Source organism: Zosterops lateralis (assembly GCF_965231275.1).
Source record: "Zosterops lateralis genome assembly, chromosome: 15".
In the NCBI taxonomy this organism is placed as follows: domain Eukaryota; kingdom Metazoa; phylum Chordata; class Aves; order Passeriformes; family Zosteropidae; genus Zosterops; species Zosterops lateralis.
Window position 1 is genome coordinate 75,581 of NC_139775.1, and position 7,186 is coordinate 82,766.

The window sequence follows — 7,186 nt, forward strand, 5'->3', positions numbered from 1 at the left end:
ATTCAGCCCCATTTCCCCCAGTTTATGTGGCTGGGAGTGCTGGTGCAGATCACTAAACCACTGCTGAGAAGGATCAGGCTGGCACAGCCAGCTCTGCCATCCACGCCTGGAAATCATCAGTGAGGGAATTTTCCTTTTTTTTTTTTCCCTTTTACTCTGAGTTTAAACTGATGGCTGATTGCTGAAGACCCCCCCTGGCAGCCACAGCATGCTGCTGGCAGATGCCAGAGGGAAGGAAAGTGTGAGGGATGGAGGGCAGCGGGAGAGAGGCCGGGAAACTGGGAAAAACTCCTGGTGGGGATGGGAAAGGGGCCTGTGCAACAGCCAGCCTTTAATTAAGGGTCTTTAAAGAGCTTTCCCAGCTGGTTAACATTGCCTTGCCATATTGGAGTGGTTTAGAGGGAGTGACTCCCTTCCTGTCAGCCCTGTGCCTGTGTGATGGGTCCTGGTCCCTCACGCCTTTGCAAAAAGGGGGCAGAGAAAAATGGGTCCATGCCTTGAGAGGACAAGGAGAGCCCTCCACCCTCCCAGGGGAGAAGATCTTTTTTCTGTGTTGGTTGCTGCACCCAAAGGTCTTTAATGAGCTCCCTTGAACAGCTGGAGGGGGCTGTGTGCCAGTGGCACCACCAGGGGCTGGAGGGGACAGTGTGGGTCACCCAGCACCCAAATGTTGGATTGGGAATGCCTGATCCAGCCCTGGGGTGGGTATTGTTGAGAGGAACCAGCACAGGCTGTGGGGAGCTCTGAGGGCAAAGCTCCACCTCAAGTGCAGGAGCTCCTGTGGGATCCTGGGACAGGGTGCTGGGGGTGCCATGGGGCACCCAAACCTCCTCTGTCCTGTTTCTCCTGCTGGAATGAACCTGCAGAAATAAGCTTTGGGGTGACAGCATTTCCCTCCTGCCAGCTGGGGACAGGCTCTGCTGTTGCACATAAACCTGCCCTGAGGTGTCACTGCTGAAACTTCCTGGGGATTTATCACACCCCTTTTGGCTTTATCTGCTCATCCCAATCCTCCCAGAGCCTTTCCTTCCTCCATCCCACACTGGAGCTGCCCTGTACAAAATCTTGGAGGCAAGAGCAGAGCTGCCCATGGGCTGTGAGAGTGGGATGGGGACTATGGGGTCCTGTCCCTATTTCACCAGGAGATTTATTGGGGGCTGAAACCTCCTGCTGAGTTTTCAGCCTCCAGCTGCATCTGCAGAGGAGAAGGTGATGCAAAGCCAGCTCTGAGTGTGCCCAGAGTGTTTTGCTCCCCCTTTTCCAGAAAAGCATCCCCTGACCACTGGAGCAGGGAGCATGCCTGCAGTTTGCTCTCCTGCTCCCTTCATCCAGGCTGGGGCTGAGGGATGCACAGCTGAGCACCATCCTCCTCCTCCTCCTCCTCTGCATGTCCCAGCCTCACCACAGCATTCCCAGCTTGAAGTTCCCCACTCTGTCAGCTCAAAGGACATGGATATTGCTGGGGCTCTCTCTGCTCCCACAGCCTGCTTTTATCTCTGGGGGAAAAAAATCCTAATAAAAGCCAAAAGGCAACTTTAATAGTGTAATATTAGAGAGGACTGAGAGGGAAAGGCTCCTGCCTGGGGCCATGGCACAGCTGGGGTCCCAAGCATGGATCCACGCTTCCATTTAGGGATGCACAGGGAAAATGGAGGGAAAAACAAATTAAATCAATGTTTGCTAGGCTTGGCTAGGCTCAGGGAGGGGAGAGGCAAGGCTGAGCCTCCTGTTACCTCTAGGACAGGTATTGGGATTATTCTGTCTGAGGAAAGCCCAGCTGTGAACTTGCCTGTGGAAGGTTTGATCCTTGAGATCCTGGAGCAGCCTGCCCAGGGATGGGCATCCCTCAGCAAGGGGCACAACCAGGGAGCAAAATCCAGGCACAGGCTGAAATAACCAGCGGAAAACATTCCCAGTCCGGCAAGGCTTTGCAATAATTTCCACATTCCGTAATTTTTCTCAAGAGGGGAAGAGAGGCAAGCCTGGAATAATTACCCACACAAGCAGCCATTGAAACGTTCTGTGCCGCGGGTACTGATCTCTTACTGTGCTTAACAAGACAATTTTGGCTCTCGGCACATAAAAGCAAGCAGTGATTAAAGCTCTTGTTTGCAGGATCCATGAGCCAAAGCACAAAAGTCTGTTGCCAGATCCAAGTGCGGACTTGGCAAGCGGCTCCTGCGTGGGGAGTGAGCCAAGGTGGAGTGGCTGTGCTCGGGATCTGTGGGGTTTGGGGTGCTGGGGAGGGCTGCAGGGCTGCTCCCCCCCATCCTGCCAGTCCCAGGTGTGTGGGGGTAACTTGTGTTCCCAGCTCCGGGGGTGAGCTGGGATGTTTTGCAGGGAGTGGAAGGTGTTGCAACCTTTTGGGGCTGGGAGAGCCTCCTGGGTGGTGGGAAGGAGCAGGTGCTGAGCTGGAAATGGGGTCAGTGGGTGTCTGCTGCTGTCTCCTTGTGGAGCAAGAGGAGCCTGGGAAGGCAAAAGAAAGGTAAAAGGCCTTGGAGTGTGAAGGCAGTGCTGCAAAATGAGGGGCTTGGCTGGAGGCAGAGCCCCTGGCACCTCATCCTGCCTAGATTTGGGGATTCCAGGTTTCCAGGGTGTCTCAGGCTTCAGCTAAACTGAAGGAGCTGTTCCCTGCTGAAAGGCCATTGCGATATCATCATTGCCCACGGGTAAAAGTGCTGAAAGTGTCCTTTGTGCTGTGCTGGGCACCACCCTGCTTGGAAATGCTGCCCTGAGATGAACTGGCATCAGCAGGGCCAGAGCTCACAGCAACACTGGGGGTGTTACTGCAGCATCTATGTGGATCCCTGCTCAGGGACCTTCTCCCAGCCTGGCTTCGTGGCTGACACGAGTCTGATGCAAGGTTATCCCCTCTGGGCAGTGATATTTTGGCAGCAAAGGCCAGAGGAGCTGGCTATGAGTTCCAGTCAGTTCCACAGGTACTCTGTGGTGCTGAGGTCTCCCCTAAACCTGGTGCCCTGCAAGGATGGGCAGCTCTGGGACACCCAGGACAGGGTTTACTGCAGCACAGCCCTGTCTGAGGGGCTTTATTTTACCCTGAGGGTCTCCATGCTGCCAATGTCAGTGGTGCAGTGCCTGGTGTGAGTGTCCCAGGATGGAATCTGAGTGTTGATGTCCCTTCATGGCTCCGCTCTGGGCTGCTGGGAGAGCTAGTGCTGGTGGGATGAACTCTGCCTGGGGTGGGCAGGCAGCTCCAGCACTGCTGGAGGCAGAGGGAGCAGGGAATCAGTTGGAGCAGGACATTGGCCTAAATCAGCCCCTTTTGGTTCAGTGATTGAGATCAGGTCAAGATCTGGTTCAGATCTTCGTCTCTGCTTGTTAAGCTCCTGTCCTTGAGGACGGTGTGGGTTCACCTCGGAGGGAAGATAAAGTCCCAGGGTAGTAGCACTAAATCTGTTCAGCCTTGTGCTGGGCTGTCCAGGGCTCTCTGTGCTGCAGGACAGGGAAAGCACCCAGGGAAATCCTTGGGATGGCTGAGAGACCCAGCTCTGTACGGAAACATCATGTAGAGCCCTCTCTGACCTTTCCCCTGGAAAAAAAGCAAGAATTTAGATGTTGAATAAATTCCACAGACATTACCTATGCTAATTGAGTGACTGCTTACACAAGGCTGTTACTGCTGCCTTCTCCTCAACCATCAAACCAAATCAGGTCCTTGCAGAGAGCTTTTATTTCAACCTTTTATTTCAACCTCCTGGTTGTTCTGGAGTGCTCAGGGTGCTGTGGAGATCCAGCTCCTGGTGTGGCTGTGTCCCTTGGGTGCTTCTGCTCCAGCTTGGATGCAGTTGAGCAGTTGCTTTCTGTTAAAGACCTCCTGGCATGAACTGGGAGCATCCCATGGTGGTCACAGGTGTCTGTAGGGATGTCCCTGCAGCACTGGCCATCCTGCCAGCCCAGGGAACAGCTGCCACCAGTACCCACCTGGGAGCTGCACTTGGCTTTCTTGGCTTCATTTTAGATGGAAAAGAGCATTTCTGGAGGAGAGCTGGCAGCCCTGGAAGCGCCCTGGCAGATGGGCAGCCTTCATCCACGGCCCTGCTCTCTTGGATGAGTTGTGCTTGTTGGAATTATTTACTGCAGTGGTCGATAAACACTCTGGGCACTGGGCTGTATTTCATGATCACCACACTCCCCATGTGCCTGCTGTTATATTTCAAGAGCATAAATAACAGTGGGGCAGCAGCAGAAATTAAAACCAGACATGCAGAACGATTTACACCCAGAATGTTTCAACACAGAAAAAAAGAAGAAAAAAACACCCCTCGGCTGTGGCCCTCACTCCAACCTTGCTCCTGCCTTTGCTGGGGTGCAGGTGCCTCTGGCTTTGCTCCTGCCTCCAGCTGAGGGGACAGTGGCTGTTTCTGGGAAGCCACCTGCTTTGCCCACATCCCTTCGTGTGTGGGGACACGGTCCCAGGCTGGCTGGTGCAACCTGCCCCCCTTGGCACATCCCGCCTGCCATCGGCGCTGCCACCCCCGGTGTTTATTTTCCCTAGCCAGGGAAACATCCAGCAGCATGTGCTGCACTCTCCAGGTTGTTTGTTTTCCTTTCAGACGCAATATAGATCTAATTAGATGAAAACAAACTCTCCTGAAGAGCGGAGGTTATTCAGAGCAGGCAGCTCCCTTCCCTTCCCTCTGGTAGCGTTTAAGCGTTTCCCCCGCATGGGTGACACAGCCGTTCCTCATAAATCAGCGGAGGTAGGAGCACATTTGCTCCCCTGGCTTTGAAGAGGCGTCAGATCTCTGAACAGAGGCTTCTTGCTGGGTGATCCTCTGGGGCTGGTTCTCATTTCCTTGTAGGAGGTGGGTCTGGAGTCCATTTTGTTCATTTGGGAAGGCTGGCGGAGGGGGGAAGGGGGAGGAAAACGAATGGCTTTGCTTGGTTGACAAAAAAAGGAAAAAGCTTCGACACCACGAGCGCTGTGCCCCATTAACGTCCCACTGACACAATTATTCACCAGGAAGACGCAGATATTGATTTGGCAGGAACTGCACGTGCCATGGCAGGGCTGAGGCTGAATGGATCCATAAACTGAAAGTGGAGTCCCTGCTAACCTGGGGTTGAGTGTGGCTAAGGCCACATCATCTGAGGTTCTTCCGTGGCTTTCACCCCTCTGCTGTCACTGCTGGCTTTGCCATATGCCCAGAGCCATCGGGTGGTGGCACTGAGGGCTGTGCTCCTCTCAGTCCTTGGGAAGGGCCTCTGGGCAGTCAGCTTTTGGGGGAACCACCTCCCAGGGGATGGGGATGAATGGGGGTACTGGGAAGGGCAGCTCCTGTGGCCAAGGGATTGGCATCTTGTGCCTTTTAATAGACGAAAAACTGCTTGGTGAGGCATCAAGTGCCCCAAAAACTGGAAGATTCTTGTTCAGTTCTGTCCAGTAGGTCTGGAAGAGAAGGTGTTAATGCACACCAGTGGCACAAGGCATCCACTGCTGTCCCAGCCATGCTCACACCCCTCCCAAATCTCTCCTGTGCCTGAATTATCTGGGAAGGGCTCAGTGTCTCTGCAGAAGCTTCAGCTCTGTGTTAGGGCCATCTTGCTTTAAAATGAGGCATTTCCATCACCTCTGTGGCAGCCTCTGGGTGTCCCTGGGCTCTGAGGAGCCGGGTACTAACGCTGGGCACCCTCTGGATTTGGCCTGTCAGACTCGTCCACCTGGGAACGACTTGGCTGCTGCCCAGGGGAAGCATTGCTGGCTGCAGCCAGAACCGCTGCTGTGCTCACCCAGGCAGCAAGAAAACTCCCTGGAAGAATTTTAAGGGATTCATCTGGCAGGTTTGGATAGGTAATTGTGATGAGAAGGTGGAGCTGGAACATTTCTGCTGCGCTGGGGCCGTTCTGTACCGAGAGGAGCTGGCAGCAGGCGAGTTGCTGAGTGAGGAGCCGGCGCTGCCATATGGAGCTGCTCGCTCATGAAAAGCTCAGCCAGGGCCAGGCCTTGGCAGCCCCGCTGCACAGAGCCCCTGTGTGTGAATAAATGTTGCTCCCCAGGGTTGCAGGATCTGGCTGTGGGCAGAAAGAGCCACAATTTGGCCCTGCTTCAGCAGAGAGCTCGCACATGAGCTCGGGGAGCAGTACACCAGTGGCTCCCCGGAAATCTTGTGGTTAAATTGCTCTCTGCTGAGTCTGAGCTTTCATCTGGCTTGGCTTTTGTGCCTTGGATCACCCTTGGCTTTCCCAGTGGTGGTAGCTTCCTGTGCTCCATCAAGAGTCTGTGTGAGGCAGGAGGTTTGTGAAGGGAAGTTTGGGATTTGCTGAGGAAGGTGGCAATGGGGAGGCTGAAACAGGCTGGCAGGGCTGTGTCTTATTTCTGGTGATAAAAGCGGGTAAGGGGGAGGAAGAAACTCACTGGAACTGGAATATTGGGCATTTCAGAATGGTAAAGTAAAAAAAGCCCAACTAAAACTGATTTTAAGCATGTGGGAGTTTGTAGTCTCAAGGTCCTCCAGAATCTGAGCATTGGAGATGAGATGAGGAAAGCATGAGGTACAAGAATGAAGTCACTCTGCTGCTGTTAGATGGGAGATGCATTGGAAGGGAATCAGATGTGAAGTCTGGAAGTTCCAAACCGAGCCCTTGCATCCCAGCCCTGTTCCCTGCTGCTTCTTTCAAACCATGGGTTTGAGGCTGCCTGTCCCTGGAAGTGTCCAAGGCCAGGCTGGACAGGGCTTGGAGCAGCCTGGGATAGTGGAAGGTGTCCCTGCCCATGGCAGGAGGGGTGGAATTTTGTTAGCTTTAAGATCCCTTCCAACCCAAACCATTGCAGGATTTATCCGTGACATGGGATCCTGAGCCAGAGGGGTTTTCACCTGCACAGTGCCGGCTGCTCCTCTGCTCCTGCCCTGATCCTTAATTGAACTCCAACTGCAGTGGAGCTCCATCAGGGCCACATGTGGCCTCCAGCCTCCACACAAGGCCAATTCCCCTTTTCCTTCCATAAACAGTGCATCAGGGAGTTCAGTGCATCAGGGAGCCCTGTGACTCAGGACAGCGACCGTAGGGGAGAACTCCAGAGAGGAAACACTAATGGAGAGTGAGACAAGAGCAAGTCCAAAGGAACAGAGGAAACTCTTGTTAGCTCAGGGCTGAGCCAGTGGGTCTGGAGGTAGTTAGAGCAGTACAGCACGCAGCAGTCTGTAATATTTTATTCCAGGGATCT